Genomic DNA, 9,150 nt, shown 5'->3' with positions numbered 1-9,150 from the left:
ATTCTCTTTCTTAATTGACATAATACAGGTTAAATATGTTTCTTGCTTGCTTTCAGTTTGCAATAATTTTTTTGCTCTGATAGTTTGGACTTTGTTTATACTTTTTTCATTTTCAGTTTACTTGCTGATAAATTATATTTTATTAAAATTTACAGCTTTTGCTGTAAGTAAAATTAGTTTTTATAATAGGTACAATGTTTCGATCATTGGTGGGATCATTATCTAGTATGCATGTTTTTTTTAGAATTTTAAATGGGGCTTAAACTTCTTCCTTTTGCCATACAGCATTGCCCTGTGCATTTGGAGGAAGTTTGATCTCTTACTCATTTCCCGTCATTAATTACACAGGTTTGTTACATTTTAATTGTCTCTTCTGTTTTCTATGAGGTCTCTCCTTCACTTTCGTTTGAAACATTTGACTCACTCTGTTTGAGTTTTCTACTTTACTTGACATTGAGGTTCATACATAGTAGTTTTTATTGCAATTAATTTTGGGGGTTCTTATGACTTGACCCTCACAAGCTTCTAATTCTTTTGTTATTGTCCTAATGGTTTTTCAAACAACCTTGGATCCATTCTGTGGCTGACATTAGCAAGGCTCCCTTCCTTGGCCTTTTTCCTAGTTGGCAGTTTTGTTGTTGAGACTAGTTAGGGAGAGACATGCTTCTTGCAAGAGTTCATCTTTCTGTCTTCCCTCAGAGACTTAATGGTGGCTGCATTTTTGGAGGTTTGTCATTATTTGGAGTTCTATGTTAACATGGTCAGTTTACAGACTTCTCTATTGTCTCTTTCTGATAGTTTCTCACAAAGTCCTCCTCCACAGCTCTTGATACTCTTCTTGGTTCCTGCTTCCATGTCTTGTATTTCAACATTTTCATTCCCTATTTTTGTTTTTTCCCTGTACCCATCATGACCATTGAGAGTGATATAGGTGATTACACAGTGGTGAGTGGTCTTATAGGGGCAGTTCCAGTCTACCATTTTCTGATCAGATCCAATTGCTCCTGGAGAAGGCTGCTCATGTTGGTTAGTTAATCAAATTGGAGAAGTCCATCTTTTCACCTATACTCTATCTTAGTTCCTTTAGGGGTTTTCTAAAAATTCCCTTCTCAGTTATGCTCAGCCTTCTGTACTGTCTTTGAGATATTTAACAGTTAGTCATCAAGCTTCTATTCTCTCATTCTCTTTTCAGGATCTCTCTATTTTGGCTTCCTTGGAGGTTCTCATACTCCTGTGATGTGTTCACATGCATTCCCTCCAGTGGGAATTCCACAGTCAATGGATCTTTAGCTCATATCTCTCAAATCTCCTTGTTGTCCTTCCTTCTTCCTTCCTCATTCATACCTGCATCATTTTACTGATGCTTCTCTTGGAGGTTGGAGTGCATATCTGAATACCCTGAAGATTTTCAGGAGTTGTCCAAATGCAGGTTTCATGTTAATATTTTGGAACTCTTAGCAGTTCATCAAGCTCTCTTATTTCATTCACGTTTTGTGGGGAGTGGCAGTTATGGTGCATTCTGACAACTCTGCAGTTACCTTGCACATCACCTAGCAAGGAGGTACCAAATCTATATTCCTGTTTTTTTTTTAACTCTGGAGCTCCTATTCTGAGCTCGTGCACTAGATACAGCTCTTGACTTACCATATCCCCAGTACTTTGACTCTTATTAAGTCTTTTCATGATCATTCAAATAGAGTGGTCCCTCAATCCTCAAGTTTTCTGGTGATCATATTCTTGTTTAAGTATTCTGCACGTAGTTGCATTTTCCACCCATTTAAACAACAAACTATAATCTTTCTGACCTCTGGTTCCTTTTCCTTAGGAACGGTAGAGCCTTAACATTTAGGCCTTCCCACCTCCACAACCTAATCTACATCATTTACATCACTTTGTATCGAGTTTTCTTGGTGGCTCAGTTTCTGTTTTCTCTCCTGAGACCTCTACTATTGTCATTACCTGTGTACCTCCCTCTATTTTCTTCTCTTTTTTGCCAACCTCAATGGGATATCATCCATCACACTGTTCACACCCTCTAGTTTCATGGGTGGCTTTTGTCGGATCCCTTGCTTTGACAGGGTCTGACATCACAATGTACTTCTTTTATTACCCTCTTAATTTTACCTTTTACATGTGTGTGTATGTTGATTTACAGATTATCTTGGACTACATTTAGTGGTTGGTTTCTCTGACAAGGTTTACACCCCTCATGTCCTTCCATTCCTCACATTATCTGGTTCTTCACCTGGTTAGTCAATCAGAATCTTTTGGTTTTGACAGTTTCTGGTTATAGAGCAGCTTGTTGAACATGTCTTTTCATCTTCATTTTCACCACACCTTTCCAGTGCCTGTTTGGTTTTTATTCTTCTCTTTAAACTTTTTACTTCATGTTCCCTGTGTACTCTTTCCATTCAAGACCTATTTCCTTCTCTTCCTGACTTGCAATTGTTGTTGGTCTGACCTTTTTGCAATAATTTTTATTGTGTCCTGTATCATAATACATATATTGTGTTTTACTCAGATTATTTTCTTCACAAGACCTTAGCCACAGCTCTGTAGTGCTATTTTTCTTTCATGGTACCTGTTTGTTTCTTCCTTGAAACCCTACTTTGTCATATGACCTCTACCCTCATCAACTTTATGCAATGGGTTTATCAGCTTATTAGGTTAGCTTCCTGTACCCTGTCCTAAAAAAAACATCATTTTTATTATGTATTGTTTCATCAGATTTGATGTATAACCATGTCTCTAGTACGTTGTTTTTGTTGTTCTCTAGAGGAGATCATTTATGTTGGAATGTGGATTAATCCTCATACCTTTGTCTTTTATTGTTTATGCCATCTGACTGTGTCCTTCTCTGGTAGATATGATCTATCTCTTGTGATGATTCTACATGCACTTGTTTGATTCTCAATTGGATATCTTTTTCTGTTATGTTTTCTTTCAGGGTCATTTTTTTAATTTATATCTATTCAGATTCTGCTCAGAAGCAGGTGTTGCCTGGTCAGTATGTTTTCCTCAAATACTTTTGAAGCCATAGAACATACTGTCAAGATGGGATGTTCAACGAGGTTATTAGTGACATACCTAGTGGTGTGTGTGTGTGTGTGTATATTTCTCCATTTGTGCAATTCTGATACATACTGGGTGGACCATCACTTATGAGCTATTATGCTTAAACAGAAGGGGATTGCTGCCCATCCCTGTCACTCCTTTGATTGTATAAATCAGGAGCAGTCTGCTTTCCCTAATAGGATTTTGCTGTCACCCATTGCACTTTCTCTGGTGTGACATTCCTCTATACTTTCCAGCACCTTTTAATTCTCCCTTCTTCAAGTGGAACTTGGGAGTCCTTGCTACTTCCCAGTTTGTAGCTCTAGGATAGTGGGCCATAGAGGCTTTATCATGAGTGGAAAATGCACATTTTAACATTATGTTACATTGAGAAGAGGCCAAAAGGAACTCTCCTGTTTTCAAACCCCTGAAAGCTTACTCCCAAGTGTACTGATGTTTGGAGCTGGACCAACCAATGCTGGATTCTTATCATAATATTATGCTCAGGTAGATAGCATCCTGTTCCAATGGTTGAGAATGGTAAATTTTCCTTTCTTGGTAATTCCATGTTCAGGATGTATCATTTTGCTGCTCCTACAGTTTAACTCAGGGGACATTGTCTGCCTCACAATATTGGTTGCAGGACATGCAATGCTCTGTTCCTATAGTTGATGAGGCATTCAACATCCTCTTCATAAAGCTGAGTGCACAATATTTTTTCCCTGCTCTTATGGTTAAATTAGAATTGTTATTTTTTTGTTCATAATATCAGTTACAAAATTACTTCTTATTCTCACACTAGAGTTGATGCTTAGAAACAGCCCCATGAGTCTGTGTTCAGTTTCTTGTACTTCATTTCTTTTATGGTCAATTTTGAAGTTTGTTCAGTAGATGCTGTTTGCATATTTTCTTATCATAATTCTGGTTGCTTGTAATAAGGTATTCTATTCACTTGTGGGAAAGGTTGGTGTACATATTACTAACAGCCTGCTTGCCCTGGCCTCATACATTGTATATACTGGTTTTGATCTTATGTTATGTGCTTGTAATACCAAGGATGGGACATGGAACCTTGTCTGTATGGTTTGTCCTGAGTAAATACTAAGCAATGCCTCAATAATTCTGGGAAATGTCCATTGGCCCTATACTTTTTCCACGTGGGTTTGGAGTTACCTGTTTGTATTAATTCTTTCTTTATACTACTTGTGACTCTTCTCTTACTAGAGTTGGTTTGTTTCTTGTAATGTTGGTATGGTTGAGGGTGGAGTAGGATTCACATTAATTATTTACACCCAATACATTGTTTTTCAAGGTTTTTCTTTTACTAGATCCAGGTCCCTATGCCATGCATTTCAGTTTTCTTTTTCAAGGGCAAAGAAAAGGTCTAGAAGTAGTGTGGTCTCCCCACATGTGCTTTCATTTAAGTACAGAGCATACCCATTAGATTCTCTACTGATACTTTATGAAGGAGGTCTCTTGTTTTACCCTACACTCTTCCCTTCACCTAATCAGTGTGGAATTTTAGTTATTGTATCAGAAGTTACCATTTTCTTACACTGAAGATAGATTTTCAGTAGACACCTAACTTCTCACACACTTTCCACCCTTCTTCCCCACTTGCAGCATTCTACTGTTTCTTGTGGGCTTATTCTCTAAATTGAGGTTCATGTCAAGTAGGGTAGTGGAAGCCAGCTGATGTAGAAGAGTGTCATGCTCCTATTGGTGGAGGTTGTTACTTGCTAAATGAGCATCTCAAATCTATGGAGTATGTAGCTAGAGTGTCAAGCAAGAAAAGGTCTTCTTAATGCATTAGAGGGCAGTGAAAGATTGAAACAAAAATTGTATGAATGGAGATAAGTAATTTTAAATGTAAGAATATGATAACTCCTATCAATATTGGTGTATTGTTAAAATTAGAAACAAACTTTTTAGAGGAGAACCCATCATAAACAACAATTTCAAGAATTAAAGATATGAAATTGAGTCATTCTTTGTGTAATAACACAATACTTAAAGGATTTGTAATGTTTGAGCTAGGGATTTAATGAATTACCTGTGAGCAGAAATTACATTGATTTAGTGTTCCATTAGCTAACCGATTAATCAAAATTATCATTAAATTGATTGATTGAAATTAGTTTTTTCCAGTTATTACTGTTTATGGTTATTTTAGTAGTGGATTAATCAAAACTATACTCTAAAAAAAAGAAATGCAAAAGGGATATTTTTTTATTTTAAAGCGAAATACATGTAATAACGTTACAAGCTCAGAGTATGTGATGTTACACGTGTTAAGGCACTGATTATCAGACCAAAATGACAATAAAAATTGTGCACTTTGAAAACGGAGGAAAACATCGGATTTTTCGCCAAAACGCATGCGTGTCTAATAAATTTGTTTGAGAGATCTGCATGTTCTGCAAGTGCAACATGTACAAAATCCCTATAAATGTGACGGGTCCTCGGTTTCCATAGCTCAGTGTTAAGCCACCGACACGCAATACAGTTACGCCAAGACTGACTGAAGCACAACGAAACAACAACATTGGTCGCTTGGAAGCAGGCGAATCTCGATCAGATGTTGCCAGAGCTGTGAATGTCCACCCAAGCACCATCACAAGGCTATGGAATCGTCACCAACAACATGGATCAACTTGTGACCGTCCACGATCTGGCAGACCTCATGTGACCACTCCCGCACAAGATCGCTACATCCGGTTATGTCACCTTCGGGATAGGACCACCACTGCGACGTCTACTGCCTCAACCATACCAGGGCTGGGTAGGATTTCCGATCAGACCGTACGCAACCGTTGAAGAGATTCTTAGGCCCCGTGTGCAACCCATCATGGTGAACGTCAACGACGTTTTTCAACATGACAACGCCCGTCCTCACACAGCCCGACTCACCACTGTCTTCTTGAGACATCACAACATCAACGTTCTTCCCTGGCCCTCCAGATCACCAGATTTAAACCCCATCGAACACCTTTGGGATGAGTTGGATCGACATTGCGATGGCGACAACCTCAACCACAGACTCACACTACCTCAGCTTGCAGCAGCTTTGCAGGCTGAGTGGACAGCCATTCTACAGGATGTGATTCGTCATCTCATCGCTTCCATGGGCAGGAGATGCCAAGCAGTTATTGATGCTCACGAGGGGCATACTGGTTATTGACGTTAAACTTCAACTAGTGAGCGTGGACTTTGCCTTTGCAGACTTTGGATGTTCAGCAGTGAATGTGCAAAGTTTCACACATGTCATACAGAACTACCCGGAATAAACTTGTTAACAATATGTCTCAAATTTTGCCTTTTGTATTTCTTTTTTTAAAGAGTATATTATTAAATCAAATGTCTCAAAAATAAACAAATTCAAATTAATGTTTTTAATTATTACTGTTTTCCATTATCTCAACAAATAATTGATTGAAATTCTTATTAAATCAAATGTCCTGAAAGTAATCGTCTAATTGAAATTAAGATTTCTGATTAATATGATTTTTGATCATTCCAACTATCCAAGTAATCAAAATATTGCTGTTATGAATCTTTGCTGTTAATCACACAGTTGCATAAGGGGCTGAGTATACCCTATCCAGTTTGTCTCATTTGTTGTTTTACTTCAAGTTTGTTCAACTTTAATGATGGCAGGGACTTGTATTCAAGTGTCTGAGTTACAATTCCCACTATTGTTTAAACTGATTGTCCAGTATTTGTTATGACAAAGCTACTAAGGCTACCTGCTACTGTCAGTAATTTTTAATTGTTAACTAGACAGACATCAACTGTCTATCAGCACCCACTACCAACTTTGGTTTCAATTATTTATTTTTTGTTACCTTTTTGAACTGCTGACCAGAGGGAAGGCAACTCCTGTTACCAAGTTCTAGCTCTAGAGTCGCAAATAATTCATGACAGTAAACCTTTTGCAAATTAGCTAGCAAAGAAAAGTGACCTCTGTTTATTCTTTTGGAATGGATGTGTTTCAGCTAGTTATGTAAATTAATCACTAACTCTAGAAATGGTGATATTACCAGAAATAAATTAATTATGGTAATTTATTCTTATGATTGTAAGAATACTGTATTTGTTTGGGTATTTTTAAGTGCATTTCATACAGAGTTATTTTGCAAAATAATTACTTTTAGCTATTCTACTCCACTTTTCAATATAAACATGCAAATTAAGAGTAGCTTTAATTTTCTTTTATCGGTGGTGTATGGTGAATGTTTACACAACTGGATGTGTACAATTTATGTTAACTGTAACACAATAGAAACCCTATAATCCAAGCACTATCAAAAGGTGGACCTTTCATTTTCTGGATCAAACATTTTGCCCCTGAAGATGAAAGGTCCAGCTTTTCAAAGGGCTTGGATTATAGAATTTCCATCATTTTATATTAAGACTTCTTGAAACTATGTGTTTCTCTGACATCATGAGTCCTTTTAACTTGATACTGTTTATTGCATAATTTACAAATAATTTTGGTTTAAATGCAAAAGTAATGAAAAGTGATAATATTTGGTGCACCAAGTAAGCTTTTTATTTAAGGAACCAGCAGACTTTAATTCTTTCTTTATGGTCACTAGAAAATGAAAAAATTTTTCCATTGAAATTGAATTCTTATAAATGCAAACTATTCTTCAAAATAATATAGTATTAATGTACAAATATTGAAAATAAACAACAACTTTTATTTCAAAGTATGTTTTATTTCCATATATATCCAATGCCTAGCATTTACAGATTTTTTTTCAGTACAGAAATTGTATTGATCAGTTCAACATGTCTCAAATCATTTGTATAGATGACATTAACATTGATTCCATGCTTTCTTGTAACACTAGTTTCAGACAGTATTCTGAGAAAAGGAGCTTTTCCTTTGAAACAGTACAAGCTGTTTATGTTTGTACATATACCTTCATTTTGTGTGTTGTTATATTTGGCTTCAGTTTCATGATAGCACATAGGGATTTTCTTTTTTAGACAATATTTGATTTCCTAAAATATCCTGTCATACATTTGCATTACTGTTATGTTTCACTAGTGATTCTTTCTTAAAAGAACTACAGCCTACAATAAAATCAGCTATTATATTAACTTGCAATCCTACTTACCTTCAATAACTGTGGTACATTACCTCTGTTTTGTGAACTAACCAACTTAACTGTTGGTACTCTGGTGAGATAAATCTTTTGCTGCAAACTTTTCATTTTACACATCTAAAACTTGATACTTCAGAGCTGTGGGTCCTTCTTAATCAAAATCTGAATTGTGTTCTTCTCTAGCATTTGAGTTGTTTGTGAGTTTTTTGAAAACCTTTTTTGGTTTGAGGTTAATAAAAGATAATTTTTTATAATCTGTTGTTATGTTTGTAAGTAACCATCAGGGCTGGATTAAGACCTTTCTATGATGTAAGCACTGAAAAATTATGGTGCCACATATATGTGTAATTTAAAATAAAAACAATACTAAATCATTAAATAAATTTTTATCTTTTGAAATGAAACAGGATTTAGATGTATGGTGAAATTAAAATAGCTTCTTTCTAGATTTTCTGATTGCAAAATCCTGTATAATTTCATTGAAGCTGAGTCAACAAAGCATGTCTGCTTCTATACACAGTAGGGTTTTTTATTCTTTTCAACTGAGAAAATTCTGCTGAACAGTTAGTAATCATCAATGTTATAAGAATACATGGTGTAATGTCTGCATTTGGAAATACACACATTGTATCCCATCTTTCACTAGGTTGTCATGAAGAGTGTGACTGAATTTTGTGTTTCCATGCTTTCTTTGAAATATCATGTTAATTCTTTCAAAAAAGAAAAATTCGTTTTTGGTACCCCAAGCACATGCGTAGTCTGCCTATTGGGTAATCCAAGATTGGTAACTATACTCTTTACCTCACCAAATGGACTATAAGTCTGGATTTCTCATAGTAACAATCTGTATGGACACAGATGCATGTGATGAAGGACCTTAAAGAGCTACATTATTTTAAACTTGGATTTAAAAGCATCTGAAAATTATACTAATAAAAGGTTTGTGAAATACTGAGAAAAGTACTTGTGTAAAAATAGAAAA

This window comes from Tachypleus tridentatus, chromosome 3 (assembly GCF_004210375.1).
Source record: "Tachypleus tridentatus isolate NWPU-2018 chromosome 3, ASM421037v1, whole genome shotgun sequence".
NCBI classification, from domain to species: domain Eukaryota; kingdom Metazoa; phylum Arthropoda; class Merostomata; order Xiphosura; family Limulidae; genus Tachypleus; species Tachypleus tridentatus.
The sequence above is the reverse complement of the archived record's forward strand: the minus strand, read 5'-3'. Positions refer to the sequence as shown.